Here is a 20,428-nt window from a genome sequence, read left to right as displayed (position 1 = left end):
GGATGGATCAGCTCCAGCAAGATGGAGAAATCTCACAAATTCTATGTCTAGAGAAAGAACTTAAATGTTTATAGAACCAGAATAGTGATTAACCTTTCAGGGATTGAACTAAAAAGTGCACAAGAGAACCTCATGGAGTACAAAAAATGCTCTATAATTTTAACCAAATCATGGTTAACTGGGTATACACATATGCAAAAATTCAACACTTATATTAGTACTATACACTTATATTAGTACTGTTTATACACCTTACTGTTTGTATGTTATTACTCATTAAAAAAGAAAATAAATAATCTTGGATAAATTCACAAAAGTTGTAGTGATTTTGGAAACTTGAGCCATGACAAAACTTTGGAAAATGGTTTTAATGTAGTCCAAAAAAAACTGCCATTTGACCCAATGGAACGAATAAAAGTTATTCTTGGATGAGTAAAAAAGGAGAATTAAAATAGAATTATTTTGGAAATAAAAACACTACATAAATGTTCACTATTAGCATAAACCTACCTCAACCTTGGACAAATAACAACCTGAGTTAACCCAGGTGCACAAATCTGTAATTTCAGCAACTTGGGAGGCTGAGGCAGAAGGGTCACAAATTTGAGGCCAGTTTGGGCAATTTAGTGAGAACTTATCTCAAAATAAAAAATAAAATGTGCTAGGAGTATAGTTCAATGGTAGAGAGCCCTGGATTTGATCCTCCCTATTGGAAAAACAAACAAAAAGCCTGGGGTAAGCCCCATAGCTCAGAAATCACAGAGCATCATGACAACGCAGCCTTTTAACCACAAGTACCTTTTTACTATCTATCTACTTTCTACTTTCTCTTTCTTGCCTGTGCCTTCATACTAGTAGCACTTGGGACTTAAGGACATTTTTATTTCTGTTGCAGTCAGGCAGGAGATGGAAAATGTCTTTGAATGAGATCATTTGGCTAGGGGGAGAGAGACTTGGACCTCCAAGTTCCAGCACCCGCCTCATCTCAAATGTATCCATTTAGTCACTAATTCAGTTAGTCCTATTAGAAGACATCTACTGTCTTTTAAGACACTCACTGTTGCTCCAATGCAGCCTCCTTTTTGCCTCAGATCTCTCCAAACTATCCCCCACTTGATGACAAGAGAGTGATTTACCTCCCCAAAATAAGATCTGATCATGCCATTCCATTTCAGTGATTCCCTACGTCTCAATAAAATTCGAACTCCACTGTGGTAAACAAAGCCTATGATGTTATGTGCACACATATCACTCTCTCCCAGCAAGCATCTTGTGCAGGTCTTGAGACTGTGAGACCAAGTGTGAATGTACCCAGCGTAGCTTGGAGAGGATCACAATTTCACATAATTCTAGGGGTGTCTCTGTTGCCCCTTGCTGTAGTATTTGGATTCAGTGTTTGGGGTATCTGAAGAATACTGGTGACATAAGTGGCAATTGGGTCTTTTGCCTTCTTGCCCTTGTCTTTTGGAATTGCTAGCTCTAGAGTGAGATGTCCTAACCTGAAGGAGATGAAACTCAGCATGGGGCATCACAGGCACCATTAATACTTAGAATATGTATGGCATGTCATCAGGTACTTAATTCTCAGTGTATACATCCACTTGAGGTGTGTGTCTCTGTGTGTGTGTGTCTGTGATGTTACTGGGGATCAAACCTAGGGAAGTGCTCTACCACTACACTGCACTCCCAGCCCTCAATATATAAATTTTTTTTTTTTAATTTTTAGTTGTGGATGAACACAATACTTTTATTTTATTTATTTATTTTTATGTAGTGCTCAGGGTCAAACCTAGTGCCTCACACATGCTAGGCAAGCATTCTACCACTGAGCTATAACCCCAGCTCATTTTGAATCTAAGGTTTTGATTTTTTTGCAGTGCTAGGGATCAAACACAGAGACTTGTGCATTCTAGGCAAGGGATCTACCACACTAAAATTTAGATTCCTGGACATGGAATTCTTGGAACCATCAGCACAGAGAGATGCTTATTTCCTTTCCTCCCACTTTTACAGGAACTACTTTATGATCTTCTTGGTGGGACTTTGCTTGCCCAAATAAAACTTGCTTAGAACCAAAAGTGTTAAAGCCTTCAGAAGGAACAGGGAAGCAGGAATAAAATAGGTATTACTGTCACTGTGTGAAGTGCCCAAATCCAAACATTGCCTACCCATCTCTAGGTCTATAATCCTGTAAAATATAACCCATAGGGCAGGGATTTAAAACTAGAATCTAAGGATTGGCCTCAAGCAGTCAATGCCTTCTCCACCAACCTTATGAAAAATTGTGTAAAGTTATGCATATTGATGGAAAGTGAGTCCAAAGCTTTCAGATGCTCTGTGAGATCTAAGACCTCTTCAAAAAACAAAACAAAAGTCTTATTATGACTAGGCTTATTATTCATACCTAGAAGCAATTGTCCTTCATAAAGCACACTCAAGGAAGTGAATTAAGCAACTTGAATGCTGCAGAACAAGATGCTTATGATTCCTGAACACAATTAAAGATAATTAGGAGGTATAAATTATTATTATTTTGGTGCTGGGGATTGAACCCAGGATCTTGTGCTTGCTAAGTACACATTCTACCACTGAGCTACACCTCCAGCCTCTATTGTTTCTAAATTGCTGCTTTTATTTATTCCAAAGTAAGACAGACATCTTTTTTTACCTTTCTCATGACAGTAATCTCTGGTTCAGTTTTCAAATATATTTCCTCAAGCATATTTGTTTAACAAAAGAAGATCTTACCAAATGGAAAGATATTCCTTGCTCTCGGTTAGAATATTCAAACATCAAAGTATCAGTTCTCCTTAAATTAACTTATATATTTAACATGATCCCAATAGAAATAATAACAGGCTATGCTTTTTTTCCTGGAGCTGGACAAATTGATAATAAAATTCAGGTAGAGAAATAAGCACATGAGAACATCTAGAAAACCCAAAAAGGAAGACCAATGTGGGGAAGGGGAGAGGGTATTTAAAACAAGTTGATACTGGCATGTGAATTAGGCCAAACAGTAGTATAAAATGGAAAAAGTATACCTAGAAATATAGTAAATGAGAAAGGTTATTTCTCCAATAAACAAAACAAAATGTAAAGAACTTTTTATCACTCACTACAATTAGATAAGCATTTAGAGAAAGATAAATAAGGTCTTCATACCACACACAATAAACCTTATATGAGTCAAAACTCTAAAATGTAAAAAGTGAATGAATATTAATATAGAATAAAATGGTTTAACTTCTCTATAATGTAGGTATTGGAAAAGGATTTCTAACTATGATTTAAAATTCAGTTATAATCATGAAATCAGGCATTAACTATAGAGATGTTTGTATATATAAAAACACGTTAAGTGAAATTAATATAATGACAAATGGGGAGAGAATATTTATAACATATTCAGATAAAAGTTTAACATCTCTGATATATAAAGAACTTCAAAATTAAAGATCAAAAATCTTACAGAAAAATAGGCAAAAGACATTAAGGGACAATCACAGAAGAAGGAAAAATAACATTTGAGGACTGGGGATGTAACTCAATTGTTTAGCACTTGCCTAGTATGTGTAAGGTCCTGAATTCAAACTCCAGCACTGAAAAAAAGAAAAAAGAAAGGAAAAAAAAAGAAAAGGGAAAAATGACTTTTGAAAGATGCTCAGTTTCACTCATAATAAGCCATTCTTCTTACAGGCATTTGCCCAAAGGTAAAAAAAAAAGTATGTTCACACAAAGACTTGTACACAAATGTTTATAGTAACTTTATTTGTAGTATTCCCAAACTAGGAAGAGCCTAACTGTTCATGTATATCCACATAATGGAATACTATTCAGCAATAAAAAGGAATGGATAAATCTCAAAATATCACTATGCTGAAAGAAGCCAGACAAAGAGTATATTTCATATGATTTTATTTTTATACAAGTCTAGAAAGTGAAAACTTATCCATAATGATAAAAAGCAGATCACATTTGGTTAGGAGGAATAACTTCTAATGTTCAACACAGTAGGATAACTATGATTGGCAATGATTTCTTACAAATTTCAAAACAGCTAATAAAGATTATTTTTGAATGTTTCCAACACTAAAAATAATAAACACCTAAGGCAATAAATTTGCCCTGATGTTATCATTATGCATTGTATATATGTATTGAGATATCAAACTGTATCCCATAAATATGTACAATTGCTGTGTGACAATTAAAAAAATATATGTATATATATCTATTTTTAAAAAGTATATCAATGGCTGCCTGGGCATGGGAATGAAGGGTAGAGGGAAGAATTGATTTAAAAAGGGCTGCAAGGAAGCATCTGAGGATAATGAAAATGTTTTATGCTGATGTGGTAATGGTTTATATATTGTCGAATTTTATAATTTAAATATATGCATTTTGTTGGATTTCAATTATACTTCAATAAAGTTCACCAAAAAATCATACTTTGATGATATCCAATTTCATTTATAATAAGAAAAATTCAAATTAAAATACCCTGAGATACTATTTCTCATCTATCAGATTGACAAAATGATGATATATCCTGTTGGAAAGACTTTGGAGAAAAAAAAACCCATATGAAGGGAATTTGCTGTATCTAACATGTAACCTACATGTTTGACATCAACCAGCAATTTTGTTTCTAGGAATCTATTTAAAAATAGAGCATTAAGCATATAAAATACATATGCACAAAGTTAGTTTGCCCCATAGATTAGTTGACTAAAATAGGTACATGTATTTAATAGAGTACTATGCAGCTGTGTAAAAAAAAAAAAACAAAAAACAAGAAGGCCATGTCTTGTGAATTGATTTGGCATGACTTCCAGGACATATTATTAAGAGGAAAAAGATTAACTAAGTATACTACCTTTTTATAAGAAAAAAGATGAAGGAAAACACATAGATCCATTATTTTTGCAAAAAAAGAGAGAGAGAGAGAGAGAGAGAAGAGAAAAAATAGAAAGAACATACCAGAAAATAAATAGTCTCCCTATAAAGGTAAGAGAGGAATGGGTTAGGAGGGATAGGTCAGAGAAAGAACGAGTATAGGTTTTAAATAATTTTTGCTTTTAGAGGCATAGTCTACATATTCAAAGATAGAATTAAGGCAAGAAGGCACATGAAAGTATAACTGAAGGCAAACAAACAAATGAATCTATAAACCCAATTCTATTCAACTGAGAAATAAAACTACAGTGAAGAGGAAAAAAGTTCTAATTTAACTAACCTGTGAATTCAATATTTTGAATATAGTCAACATATGGAGAAAAGAACTACAAACCAATTGTGTACTCTAGTTAGGTTAGCTTTCCATAGTGGCGTGGGTTTTAGCAACTCTTTATTTTATATGTATTGTAGGGTTGAGCAAATGAGTAAATGCAATAATATCATTGGGAGTTAGGGTTTTCACAGGGAAGGAAGAACACACAATATGAAATGGGGGGAGGCACAAAGAGCCCAGGGGTTAGACTAGAAGGCTGTTACTAGTGAGAATATTTCTAATAGGACAGTTTTCCCACTGCTGTGACCAAAAAGACCTGTCAAGAGCAATTAAAGGAGGAAAAGTATATTTTGGGACTCACAGTTTCAGAGGCCTCAGTCATATAGAGAACTGGTTTCATTTCTTGGGACTCAAGGTGAGGCCGAACATCATGGCAGAAGAGTGTGGCAGAGGAAAGCAGCTCAGGACATGATCCGGAAGCAGAGACTAAGCCCAGCTCACCAAACATATACCCCAAAGGCATGCCCCCGTGACCACCTCTTCCAGGTACAGCCTGCCACCCTACAGTTAACACTCAGTTTCTCCCCATCAGGGGACTGGTGCACTGATTGGCTTAAGGCTCCCATACCCAATAATTTCACCTCTAAAACCTCTTGCATTGCCTCACACATGAGCTTTAGGGGGACACTTCATATTTAAACCATAACAGGCAAAAAAGTACTGATACCATAGTGACAAGGAGCATGCTATCACCAGATCCGGGCTTCTCAATACTTTTTCTCCACTAAAGGCTCTTTGAAAAGGCTTAGTACAGAACTAGATTCAGGAAGGTGCAAGATGAGCTTAGATATAAGGAATTGTTCAAAGTGATGAGGACATGTCAAAAGACCACAGAAACTGCCTGAAAGTCCCAAATCTGAAAAGTTAAGCATCAAAATAATAATAATGATGATCATAACCTAATGAATAAAAAAGCATTTCATAAAAGTACATATGTATAATTAATAATTCAGCAATAAAGTGAAGTACCAATACATGCCATCACATGGATGAAACTTGAAAACATGATCCCAAGTAAAAGAAACCAGTAACTAAAAATCACAAACTGATTTCATTGATATAAAATATCCAGAAAGGCAACACTGTAGAGACAGGAAGTAGAATAGTGATTGCCTTGGGCTGGGGGTAAGTGGGGAGCAATTGCTAAAGGGTGTGGGGTTTCTTTGTGGAGTGACAAAATGTTATAAAATTGACTGTGGTGATAGCTGTACATCTGTGTGACTATACTGAAAACCACTGAACTGTATACTTTGAAAGGGTGAATTGTCTGGTATGTAAATCATGTCAACAAAGCTGTAAACAAACAATAGCTAGGGGAGACTTCCTTATAACAGAATGTCCTGTGATAAATGTCGAGGCAGCAGTGGCATGATTAGAAAATTATCGTTTTACAACCATCATACAGAATGGTTTGAATAAGAATGGATGCTAAATCTGGAGGGGAAAGTTTAGAGAGGAACAGGATATTTGCAGTGTCTCATTGTCTTTCTATGATTGTTTATGGGTTTCAAGGGAACAAGTAGGGAAAATAAAGACTGTGACTGGGTGATTAAAATTAACATTATCTAATAGGGACAGATAGATATCATGTGTCTCCAGAAGTGACATTCTGAGGATACAAAATCACCTCTGTAATAATCTAGCCAGTAGTTCACATTCTGAATCTACTTATGAGGAAACACCAGATAAACCAATTCTAGGTCATACAGAATAATTGACCTACATTCTTTAAAAATGTCAACATCAACAGGTGCAGTGGCACACACCTGTAAACCCAGTGGCTTGGGAGGCTGAGGCAAGAGGATCATGAGTTCAAAGCCAGCCTCAACAACTTGGCAAGGCCCTGAGCAATTTAGTGAGACCCTGTCTCTAAATAAAAAAACAAAATGGGCTGGGGGTGTGGCTCAGTGATTTAATCTTCAGTACCCACCACCTCCCCAACAAAAGTCAACATCATGAAAGACAAAGACTAAGGAACTATTCCAGATTAAAGTTAGTGAAAGAGACATGATTTAATCCTACAGTAGTGAAAAAAATTTTATCATTTTCAACAATTAACAAAATGGGAATATAGATTATAGATTAGATAAAATAATGAATAAACTTCAATGAAATGTCTAGAATTTGCTAATTATATTGTGGTATGTAAATGAATACCCTGTTCTTAGGAAATATACATTGAAGGACCATAATATTTGCCATCTACTCTCAAATGATTCATTTAAAAAAGTACTAAATAGTGGTAGGGATAGTGAAGAGGGAGCAAAGAAGAAAGAGACAGAATGTGAAAGCAAATATGGGCTGAGTGCCTATAATCCCAGTTACATGGAAGGCTGAGGCAGGAGGATCACAAGTTCAAAGCCAGCCTCAGCAACTTAGTGAGACCCTAAGCAATTTAGCAAGACCGTTTCAAAATTAAAAATAAAAAGGGTTCGGGATATAATTCGGTGTTAAAGTGCCCCTGGATTCAATTACCAGTACAAAAAAAAAAGGTAACTTTTGAAAATTGGTCAATCTGGGGTGAGGGTATACAGAAATTCTCTCTACTATTCTTAGAAGGTTTCTGTAAATAAATGTTTAATGAAAGTATGTTTGTGAGAATAAGAAATGCTTGTTAAAAATACAAAATGGAATTGTTAAATTAATTTGCCTTTTATAGGTGAGCTCTTGAATTCAGTTTTGCTTTGGATAGCCAGGAAAATCTTAGTCCCAAGTCTACACTATGTCTATGTCACAGAAACCTTGTTACCAGAGGCGGAAACCACAGGAGGTTTAGGGATGCTTTCTGGGACTTCAGGAAAGAAGAGTGGAGTTATCCTGGGAAAGCCACAGTGAATATTAAATTAGAACGGTCAAAAATGGGTCAAAATGAAAAATGAACAAAAAGAAGGGAAGGAGGTTAAAGTGAGGCTCCATCGGCCCTGCTTTCAGTGAACATGAGAAACATTTTATATAGACTTCTCATTCGGTAGTAGAGCCCTACTCCCTTAAAACCAGTGACTTTGCAATGATAGATGATCAGCAAGAGCATGCAATCTAATAAATATTGGGAAAGAGGCTGCAGACCAGTTTCCAAGACAAATATGAAACTTCAAAATAATCACAGGAGCCAAGCACCATGGTGCAGGCCTATAATCCCAGAGACTCAGGAGACTGAGGCAGGAGGATCACAAGTTTCAGGCTAGCCTCAGCAACTTAGCAAGGCCTTGTGTCCAAATAAAAAATAAAAAGGAATGTGATTCAATCCCTGATACAGAAAAAAATCATCATCATCTTCATCACAGGATTTGAGAGCTGAAAGGGAATTTAAACATCTTCTAATACGGAGGGACAAAGCTGACCCACTTGCTTGTATGTGTTTTGTTTGGTCTGCACGAAGTTCACCCTTATTCCTGACCTCATCCTCATCGTGTTACAAATCTATCAGAACACTCCATTTTTCACAACCTCTTCGACCTCTTCGCTCCCCAGATCCTGTTGTTATGGGGCGCAACTTAAGAACAGACCAATCACCACTGAGAAGTCCAAATTTGAGAGTCTTTTTTAAGCCAGCCGACTGACTGTCTCACACAATGCCCCAAAAAATGGCTATTGGGAGAACAGCCCCGACCACAGGGTTGTAGGGGTTCTTATACCAAAAATCACATTAATCATAAGTGTCTGTTGCTGTGATTCGAAATTACACATTAACATCATGAGATCATCGACAGAGGGGAAAGTGGGTCAGAATGACCCTTACCTAGGTACAAACTAAAGAATGGTTACTAACATCCACACAATCATTGTTCACATGGTACATTGTTTAGGAGCAATAGGAATCAAAAGAGAGCAATTTTTCTTTACATAGGAATTATCATTCTGTATTGTTAAACATGTCACACTAAGTAACTGAGGATGGGCACGGAGGCGGGGTGTTCCCATGGGAGAAGCTTATTTCCTATACAACATGGTGTCTCAGAGCAAAATGGAGTCTGTTTAGTCATTTCCCTTAGAGTCTGGCCTATAACATTCTCATGGGGCCAATTCTGTCAGCCCATCACACTGTATCCCTTCCTATCATGTGTCTTTATACCCATCTCCCCTTTCCATTCCTCCCTTTTCTCCAGACACATACCTACCAGGTCATATCCATACCAGCCACTGAAGGGAGGAGAGCTGAGGACCTGAGACAGCAGCAGCAAGAGACTAGGTCCGTGCTTCCAATGTAAATAGAGAAAGGCAGGGGGCGGAGCCTGGGAGGGAGGAGCCCCAGGGAAGTTCATTAGGGACTTGCTCATCAGAGAGTCCTGGGTACTGAAGGAGGAGGGGTTGAACTGCCATGGCCTGGCTAACCCAAAATAGTTTAGCTGTCAAAGCTAGGTCCCAATTCGGCAGCCTGATTCCTCTCAGGATTATAATGATGATGATGTTGAACCTTATACCCTGACATTTGTGTTGTTGAGTCAATATTTGCCCCACAAGAACACTGAACTACCAATGTCCAGAGCTGGTAACATGATGAACAATCCCTACTGTGCTGTGTTCCTGGCAGCTGACGCCAAAGAAAGGCAGCATTGAAATCAGGTGTCCTGAAGTTCAGAAGCCCATGGCAAGTATGATAGCACGTAGTTACAGATTGCAGCTGTAACTTCAAGTTTCTGTTCCTGTTATACATGTATTTATATTATTTTGAGTCCATGAAAAACAGGCCAGGCCACCAGCAACTTTGACTCTTGCTACTGTTTGCAGTTCTGTGCTCCCTGGAATCCAGTCTTTACCATGGCCTACAAGATCCTCCTTGCTCTGTCCCTGACAACCTCTCAACTTTATCTCCTACCTTGTGTGCTCCTGCCAAACTATCTTCTCAATGTTTCATGTAGCTCAGATAAGCTAATTGAGTTTTGCCTCAGGGTCTTTGCACTGGCTATTTCTGCTGCTCCTGGAACATTCGCCTGAGCGACCCTTATTTTACTTAACTATCTGGCTCCGGTTCATTCATTAGTCAGTTCATAGGGTCTTTCTAAGGTTTTCCTCTGACTCTTCCCCTCTTTCACAGTACACCATTTTGTCCATAGCTATTAACACTATCTGTAATTGCTGCATTTATTTACTTGATCTCCAGTATTCTCTTGCTGCTAGTGCCATGAGGGCAGTTTGGTCTGTATTGCTTATTGTTATCCCCACTTTCAAGAGATAACACCTGAAAACATCATAGGTGTTTATTGTATGTGTAGTGAGCACATGAATGGGGCATTATTTATTCATTGACTAAATAGTATGTCATACTTAGTGTGTGTCAGGCACTGTACCAAGTGCTGGAGATACAACAGTAAACAGTACAGGCAAGTTGGGGGTGTAGCTCAGTGATAGAGCGCTTGCCTAGCATAGGTGAGGCCCTGATCCCCAGCACCACAAAACAGACGCAAAAACCAAAAGCAGGATAGACAAGGGCTCCCCCAGGGAATCTCCTGGTCTAGAAGGGAAGAAAGCCATTACATTAATAATCAATTAATTGAAATTATATTTTTTTAAAAATAAACAAAGCTGAGCATGGTGGCATATACCTACTATCCCAGTGACTTGGGAGGCTGAGGCAGAAGGATCACAAGTTTGAGGCCAGCCTTGGCAACTTAGTGAGGCCTTAAGCAACTGAATGAGACCCTGTCTTGAAAGATTAAAAAAAGAATAGGACTGGCGATGTAGTTCAATGGTATTTTATCACCAGTACCAAAACAAACAAACGGACAAATGAGATACCAGTGTTTATTCAGAGTGTGATGAATGTATATAACAGTGTTGGTGGGGGAGGTGAGCTTTCAGTCACAAAGCCCAGAATTCTCTGGAATCTGCCTCATGTTTGTGAATTGATAAAGGGATTTTATTCCCAGAAACTTGATGGGATCCCAAGCGCCAATACCCATGTCTAGTTCTGAGTGATTTTTGCTGAGGCGTCTATTTAAGACTGCCCTGAGCACCAGCGTATCTTTCAGGCTTGTAGTGTTTTACTTGAGAATAACCTCTGAATCCACATTTCGACATCCAAAGAATACAGATTCTGGGAATGTCCTAGGGCTCTGAGTGTTCTTTGGAGCTTATAAAAGAGACCTGGCATGAGGAAGGGATTGCAGTAGGTCAGTGGGCCTTCTTTAAAATTTCAGAAGTAAATTAGGACCAGATCAGTTCACTCTAGAAGTCAAATACAAGAAATCTTTCTGGAACCCTCAAGTATCCCCAGACCCCCAAGTCTCTATGTGATCCATTACCTATCCAGCCCCTTAAGGCACTTGATTATGTAAGTCCTACTTCGAGACATTGGATCAGGCATCCTGAGAGTTTTAGAATTCTGAAATCCCTGAAATTTTTTTGTTAAACAAATGTGCTATTTTTGGGCCCTGTATCTCCTGAGGAAACTCAGATGTACACCCTAGGCCATTTGATAAAGGCTTATTAATATAACACAACTGTGTTGCCTGAGTTTCAAGGCTGCTTTCTTAAGTGTGAAAAGCAACCTGGGGTATAGATTGTAAAAGAACCAGAGCTGGAGGTCACCTTAGAGATTATCTACTTTAACTCTTTTATCTTCAGGATGGAAACTGAGGCTTAACCTCTGTTGGACTCCTACCCCAAGAAACATTTGTCAATGCCAAGCCAGAACTGCAAGCCAAGTGTGTGCTAAGAGTAGCTTTTCTGAAAAGCTGCATCTGTATATCTTAAGATATGTCTGGATCCTGCACCCCTTAGAATCAAAAATTTGTATCAGTCCTTAGGAAACTTCTCCATTTATGCTAAGTATTTTTAGGCAACATACTAACTCACTCACCTTCTCTAGACGTCTGCTTTCTTATCTGTAAGATGGGAACGATACTGTCTCTGATTGCCTTGTGCAGTCATTGTGAGGATCAAATGAGGTAATGCTTGTGGAAGCACTTTGAATAAACTTTGTAGAGGATATTATGCAAATATAGGTGGTTGATGGGTTTGGATGCTCTTTGATAATATGCAGCTCTGTCAGTCCATAGAAATGTGACTCTAGATTCCTTAATAATTTGATTGGCTTGAGATGTTGATGGACTCACCAGTGCACTTAGTCATTTAAACTAGCTGCTCTCTTTTTTTACCTCTTTATGACACACAATGAATAATTGAGGGGGCAAAACTGCAAACACGTTTCCACAGATTCTTAAAGATAAAACCCAAGACACCAGAGATATCTCCCTGCTGTGCTTAGGAGCTGGAGGATCTTATGTTTGTTTTGAAAAATTCTGAGTGTTGGGAAACAGGCAGTCCTGCCACTAATACTTGTAGGGTTCAGGGCAAGAACACACACAGAGGCCCAAACACATTTATCTTAATAGTTAGAATTGTTAAAAAAAAAAAAAAAAAAAAAAAAAAGCTGACTGTGTATTAAAAAAAAAAGTGCTCTGTCATATGCACTTTGATAAATATACCTTCATAACAACCAGGAAATCTGAGTTTCAATTTAAAATTCTCAGATTTAAAGTTCTCAGATTCTCACAGAATCTCTCTGTGGCAATACATAGAGGGCCAGAGCCCTGGTCCTCACCCCAGAGCCCACTTGCTCCTCTTCCCTGGACACCAGCCTGCACCAAGAAGAACTCTGCATGCGCGCGCGCACACACACACACACACACACACACACACACACACAAATGCCTTATCTCCCACATGCAAACTGTATGTCCACAACCCTTTCAAAACAGCCATGCGAGGCCACTCTTTAGAACTGGGAATGTGCATACTGGTTCCATATTCACCACAGGAAGCCAGACCCCAGCAAAGAACCTGAATGGTTCTGAAAGCAGGCTCAGGACTGTTCTGATGAAGAATTCAGAGTTCAAAAAAATGTATTTTAGTATTAGTCTGAAAGTGAAGACTTGACTCCAAGTGGCATGTCCCTCATCTCTGCAGTGTCCTCATTTTGCCAAGAGAGGCACAGCCAGAGGAGGACAGACCAGTGGTTCCTCTTGCCTGTTTTAAAGAATGGGACTGCAGTTAGAGGCTCCTCAAAAGTCTCAGTGAGTCCGTGTGGTCGCACACACTTGTAACCCCACCTATCAGGAAGCAGAGGCAAGAGGATCACAAGTTTGAGGTCAAACTGGGCAACATAATGAGGCATTGTCTCTAAAATAAATTAAGATTTCATCTAACTCCAATTAGAATGGCTATTATCAAGAACGCAAGCAACAATAGGTGTTGGTGTAGATGTGGGGGAAAAGGCACACTCATACGTTGCTAGTGGAGTTGCGAATTGGTTCAGCCACTCTGGAAAGCAGTATGGAGATTCCTTAGAAAACTGGGACTGGAACCACTATTTGACCCAGCTATCCCACTCCTCGGTTTATACCCAAAGGACTTAAAATCATCATACTATAGTAACACAGCCACATCAATGTTATAGCAGCTCAATTCACAATAGCTAGATTGTGGAATTAACTTAGATGCTCTTCAATTGATGAATGGAGAAAGAAACCGTGGTATGTATACACAATGGATTACTACTCAGCCATAAAGAAGAATAAAATTATGGCATCTGCTGGTAAATGGATGAAGTTGGAGAATATCATGCTAAGTGAAATAAGCCAAGCCCAAAAAACCAAAGGCCAAATGTTCTTTCTGATAAGTGGATGATGATACATAAGTGGGTGGTGGCGGTGGTGGGGGAGTAAGAGAAGAATGGAGGCACTTTGGATTGTGTAAAGGGAAATGGGGTGGGAGAATGTCAGGGAAGGAAAGAGAGTAGACTAAGACAGACATCATTACCCTATGTACATGTATGATTACATGAATGGTGTGAATCTACATAGAAATGAAATGATGTACCCCATTTGTGTACAACGAATCAAAATGCAGTCTGTAAAAATAAAAAAAAATTAAAATTTTTTAAAAAGAAAAAGAAAAAAAAGATACATGCTTACCCGTGTTTATGTGAAACAGTCTAGGGTATCCATTAACAGATGAATGGAGAAAGAAAATGTGGTATATATATATATGATTGATTTTGATTCAGATGCAAAGAACAACATTATGTAATTTGGAGGAAAATTAATGGAACTGGACAGCATCATGCTTAGCAAAATAATCCAAATTCAGAAAGTTAAGAGTTGCATGTTTTCTCTCATATGTGGAAGCTAGAGAGAAGAAAAGGGAAAAAGGTATCTCATGGAAATAGAAGAGAGACCAGTTAGGGTAAGGGAAGGGGATCTAGGAGAGGGAAGAGGAGAGGGCAAGGGGAGATATGGGGGAATGAAATTTATCAAGTAGTGCTTGCCTAGCATGTGAGAGAGGCCCTGTGTTCAATCTCCAGGACCATAAAAGGAAAAAAAAAAAAAAAAAAAAAGTCCCAATCACAAGACTGTAACTAGAGAAGTGAAAAGGAGATGGCAACTGAGAAAGTCTTAGCCAGGCGTTGTAGTGCACACCTCTAATCCCAATGACTCAGGAGGCTGAGGCAGAAGGATTGCAAATTTGAAGCCAGTCTCAGCGACTTAGCAAGATCCTAAGCAATTTAGCAAGATGCTGTCTCAAAAAATAAAAAGGGCTGGGAATGTTGCTCAGTGGTTAAGTGCCCCTGGGTTCAATCTCCAGAAAAACTAAAAAAGAAAGTCACATGGGGAAGTTTTTTTATGGTACTTAGGGACCAAATCTTCTATGGTTTATGTTAACATGTATGAGTTTTTCCTAAGTGAGAAACACTCCTTTCCAAATAATTTCAAACAGAATTGTTACCATTCATATGTGTTCAGAAGAGCAGATACTTAACCATTTGCTCCACGCAAGAATATAGGAACAGGGCTGGGGATATAGCTCAGTTGGTAGAGTGCTTGCCTCACATGCACAAAGCCCTGGGTTCAATCCCCAGCACCACAAAAAAAAAAAAAAAAAAGAAAAGAAATATAGGAACACTTGCTTCACAGAAATACCTTATAGTAGCACGCTTTAGGAAAATGTGTAATTTTTATTTAAATATTATATCACCTCAATTCATGCAGATGAGCTTCATTCTGCAGTCTTTATGGATAAAAATTTGATCAGCTGTAAAACTGGCTCATTAAAATTGCTTTATCACTATTTTTTTTCCTATGGTGGTAGGGCTCAAACCCAGGGTATTATGCATGCTAGGTTAAGTGGTATACCACTGAGCTATGCCTCCAGCCCCCTTTTCACTAATTTTTAAGGTTCATTTCTAGAGTGGAATGGTATGAGGTTTTACTAAGCCTAAGTCCTTAAAAGTCTGACACATGACTTTTCCTATCACAGGTCAATCCATCTGAATAATAGGTGGGAAATATGTAGATGGATTATAATTGTTCTAATTGCAGTGTGGCCATGACAACCAGCCAGTTAATCATCCATTCATAAAAATAATGGTTATTTTTTTTCCATTTCATTGCCTTTTATGAGACATTGCAATAATGGTTTGTGCCAGATGACTCTGAGAATGTAATCGAAGTCTAGAATTATTGTTCTAAACCTACCTGTGATAAGAGAAGCAAAAGTGTATCTTTCTTTAAAAGTAATTCATTAAATGGAAGAAAAATTTTTAGTCTTATAAAGTTTCATTTACAAAACAACCATAGAATTCTCAAGTGGTTTTTCCTAGAGTAGAAAGGATTTTTAAAATGTCCCACCACTTTAGGAACAAGACTAGGATGTCCACTTTCACCATTCTTATTCAATATAGTATTGGAAGTCTTAGCCACAGTAATAAGAAAGAGAGAGAATGGGTATTCTAAGAGGAAACAAAGAGGTCAAATTATCCCTGTTTGCAGAGGACATAATGTTATTTATAGAACTGTAAATCTAGTAATTATAGAAATGCAAAAAGTCAGCCACAGTAATAAGAAAGAGAAAGAATGGGTATTCTAAGAGGAAACAAAGAGGTCAAATTATCCCTGTTTGCAGAGGACATAATGTTATTTATAGAACTGCAAATCTAGTAATTATAGAAATGCAAATCAAAACTACCCCAATATTTCATCTCACTTCAAGTAGAATGGCCATTATTAAGAATACAAGCAACAATAGGCATTGGTAAGGATGTGGGGGAAAAGGTACACTTATACATTACTGGTGGGATTGCAAATTGGTGCAGACACTCTGGAAAGCAGTGTGGAGATCCCTCAGAAAACTGGAAATGGACCCACCATTGACCCAGCTATTAAACCCACTTCTCGGTTTATACCTAGAGGACTTAAAATCAGCATACTACAGTGATGCAGTCACATCAGTATTCACAGGAGCTCAATTCACAATAGCTAGATTGTGAAACCAACCTAGATGCTCTTCAATAGATGAATGGATGAAGAAACTGTGGTGTATACACACAATGGAATATTAGCCATAAAGAATAAAATTATGGCATTGGTAAATGGATGGAGTTGGAGAATATCATGCTAAATGAGATAAGCCAATCCCCAAAACCAAAGGCCAAATGTTTTCTGTGACGAGTGGGTGCTGATACAAAACGGAAGGGTGGGGCGGGGGAGGAGATAAGGGAAGAATGGAGGAACTTTGGATTGTGTAGAGGGAAATGAGGGGAAGAAAAGATGGTGGAATGAGACAAACATCATTACCTGATGTACATGTATGATTACATGAATGCTGTGACTCTACATCGTGTACAACCAGAGAAATGAAAAGTTGGACTCCATTTGCATACAAGGAATCAAAATGCATTCTGCTGTCATGTATAACTAAATAGAACAAACAATTAAAAAAAGAAAATATAGGGAAAATGCCTTAGGACATTGGTGTGGGCAAAGATTTTTTAGATATAACCCCAAAAACTCAGGTAACAAAAGCAAAGATTGACAAATGGGATTATATCAGACCAAAAACAGTAAAGGACACAATCAACAGAGTGAAGAGACAACCTGCAAAATGGGAGGAAATATTTGCAAACTATTTATCTGACAAGGGGTTAACTTCCAGAACTCAATTCAATGGCACAAAACTAAGTAATCTGATTTTAAAATAATGTTATTGTATTTTTTTATACCTTTATTTATTTATATGTGGTGCTGAGGATGGAACCCAGTGCCTCATACATGCTAGGCAAACATTCTACCACTGAGCCACAACCCCAGCCCAATAATCTGATTTTAAAAAGTAAAATGGGGTGGGGGTATAGGTCAGTAGTAGAGCACATGGTTGGCACGCTTGAGGTTTAATCTGCAGCACAAAGCAAGCAAACAAACAAATAACAAAAACAAAAGGGAGAATGGCTGAATGGCCTGAACAGACATGTCTAAATAGACGTTTTTCAAAAGAGAGTATACAAATGGCCAAAAAATATATGCTTAACATTACTAATCATCAGGGAGATGCAAATCAAAACTATGACAAGATATTATCTCACCTCAGTTAAAATGGCTGTTATGAAAAAAACAAAAAATAACAAAATACGGGTGCGCTACAGTTTGGATATGGAATGTTCCTCAAGGATCCATGTGTTAGGGCGTTGGTCACTGTCCTGAGGCACTGTTGGTTGGTGGTGAAACTTTGGGAGGCGGGGCCTAGTGGAGGAAAGTTGGGTCCTTGGGAGGGTGCTCTTGAAGGGCATACTGCGACCCTGAGCCCTGCTCTTACTTGGCCACCATGACGTGAACAGACCTCCTCAGCCATGATGTACTATGATTCTACAGACTCAAAGTGACAGAGCCAACTAACCACGGACTGAAACTTCTAGAGCTGTGAGCCAAAATAAACCTTTCCTCCTTTTAAGCTGTTTATCTCAGGTATTTGTCATAGAGACTGAAAGCTGACTAACACAGCTGGCAAGGATGCAGAGAAAGGGGAATTCTTCTTTGCTGTTGGTGGGAAGGTAAGTTAGTACAGTTATTATAGAAAACACCGTGGAGTTTTCTTTAAAACCTAGAAATAGAAGTTCCATATGATCCTGCAATCCCATCACTGCATATATATCAGAAGGAAATAAAATCAATATGTCCAATACACTTCTTCACTAGATGGTCTCCTGCAGCACTTTGCACAATAGTGAAGACGTGGAACTAACCCAGGTGTCCAACGATAGATGAGTGAATAAAGAAAACGTGGAGTATGTATGCACTAGAATATTATTCAGTCATTTAAAAAAGTATGAAATTCTGTTATGATACTGTGTTCAAAAAGTATAAAAATATAACATTATCTTAAGTGAAATAATCCAAAAAAAAATACCACATATTCTCACTTACACGTGGATGCTTAAGTTGATCTCTTAAAAGTAGAGAAGAGAATGGTGGTTACCAGAACCTTGAATGGGTGTGGGGGAGGAAGGGATGGAGAGAGAATGCTTAATGGGTACAGGGCTGAGTTGGATAGAAGAAGTACATTCTATATTCTGCAGCACAGTCGTATAATTAGGGTTCATGGCAATTGAATATCTTTTTTACTATTTTAAAATATCCGATAGAAAGGATTTTGAATGTTCCTGACACAAAGAAATGAGATATGAGGTGATAGATATGCCAGTTACCCTGATCTGATCAGTGCATTTCATATTCATGTATTGAAATGTCAATTGTACCCCATAAATATGTACAATTACTATGTCAATTTAAAATATATTGATAAATTAAAAAAAAGAAAAAAATAAAATATATTGATAAATAAATAAAATGATAACGCCACTCCAAAATGTTCCACTTTTTAAAAAAAAATTTTTTTAGATGTCAGTAGACCTTTATTTTATTCATTTATTTATATGTGGTGCTGAGGATGGAACCCAGTGCCTCATACATGATAGGCAAGTGCTCTACCACTGAGCCACAACCCCAGCCCCCAAAATGGTCCACTCCTAACATTGGTATCTGTGCAGAGACTTGAATGTATCCTCAATTGAGACACTTTAGAGCATTTCAGAAATTCACAGTGTACCCAAATCAGAGCCTAAGGAATGCTGGAAAAGACTGGAGCAGGACATAACTCTAGGGTGACCCCATTCTCATCTCCAAATTTATGGGCTTCCATCTCCAGAATGCATTTGACCTTTCCCAAGGTCTCAAATGGGTTGGGAGAGGAGGGTTGAAACTAGGAGGTGGGTGCAATATGGCTAAGAAAATGTATCAGAATAGATTCTTATTCTTCAGGGGGCACAAAGAAGCAAAGGAGTAGAACTCCTTGCTAAGCCATTTCCCTGGAGTTACTGTTGACAAATAAGGGACACCAGGCAAGGAATCACATGCTTCCTCCCTCTGGTTCTGAATCAGTTGAGAAATAGGCACATAAGTCCAAAGGAAATCAAAATAACCTCTTTACTAATGGGAAAGCTGGAGTGAAGAACATAACTTGCACCTCTGGCCCCACGGAGGGGCCTTCTACCAACCAGACTTCCATCCTGTGGCGGGGAGAGCTGTTCCTCCAAACACACTTTATATACCTCTGCTCAGATGAGTGTCTCCAATCTTACTCTCTATCAATCAGGGAGACCCAGGGGGACACCACCCTCCAGAAGTAGGGCCTTCAGCAAGGTCTCCTAATGCATGGGAACAAAATCAGAGAGGACTGTGCAGGCAGGTCTCAGCCAGAGGGAATGAGCAAACAGTATGACCTTTACCCTCATCTGCCTGGTCATGTGGGTCACTCCTTCCCAAAGGGCAGAGCTGCGAGTAGCTTTCTTACTTCTCTGAAAAGACAAAGTGTGGGTAGAAGTTACTATTTTAGGGGTCAATGATGGAATAGAAAAGAGGGAAAGAAGTGTTCCCTTGGTTGGCCTGTAAACTCAGTCTTATCCTCTCAGAAGGACATTTCAGAACAGGTGGGACCTAGACTTAGACTTCTAAATGAGCTCAAGTTTTAATCAGGGCAGAGCTGGCTCACATCCACTCCCTGTTGCTCAGGGAGTGGATAAATGGGGGGAGGCAATTGTAATTTGCAGTCTGAACTTTTGCAACTGAAACTCTGAGATCAATCCTGGAAAGGAGCCAAGGATTTACTCCCAAGAACCCCGCAGGACTTGTGTGGAGAGAAGAAAGTAGTTTATTTTTACTTTAAACTGCTCTGAGAAATGAGAGGTGTGTCATTCTTCTGAGGTTGTCAGTCAGAAGAAGAAAAGTCTGAGGTTGAGGTACGGGTGTCTAGAGCATATTAGAGGGCAAGATTGAGTTTCTGCAAAAGTGTGAAAATTGGATTTAT

Source organism: Sciurus carolinensis, chromosome 2 (assembly GCF_902686445.1).
Source record: "Sciurus carolinensis chromosome 2, mSciCar1.2, whole genome shotgun sequence".
Lineage (NCBI taxonomy): Eukaryota > Metazoa > Chordata > Mammalia > Rodentia > Sciuridae > Sciurus > Sciurus carolinensis.
The sequence above is the reverse complement of the archived record's forward strand: the minus strand, read 5'-3'. Positions refer to the sequence as shown.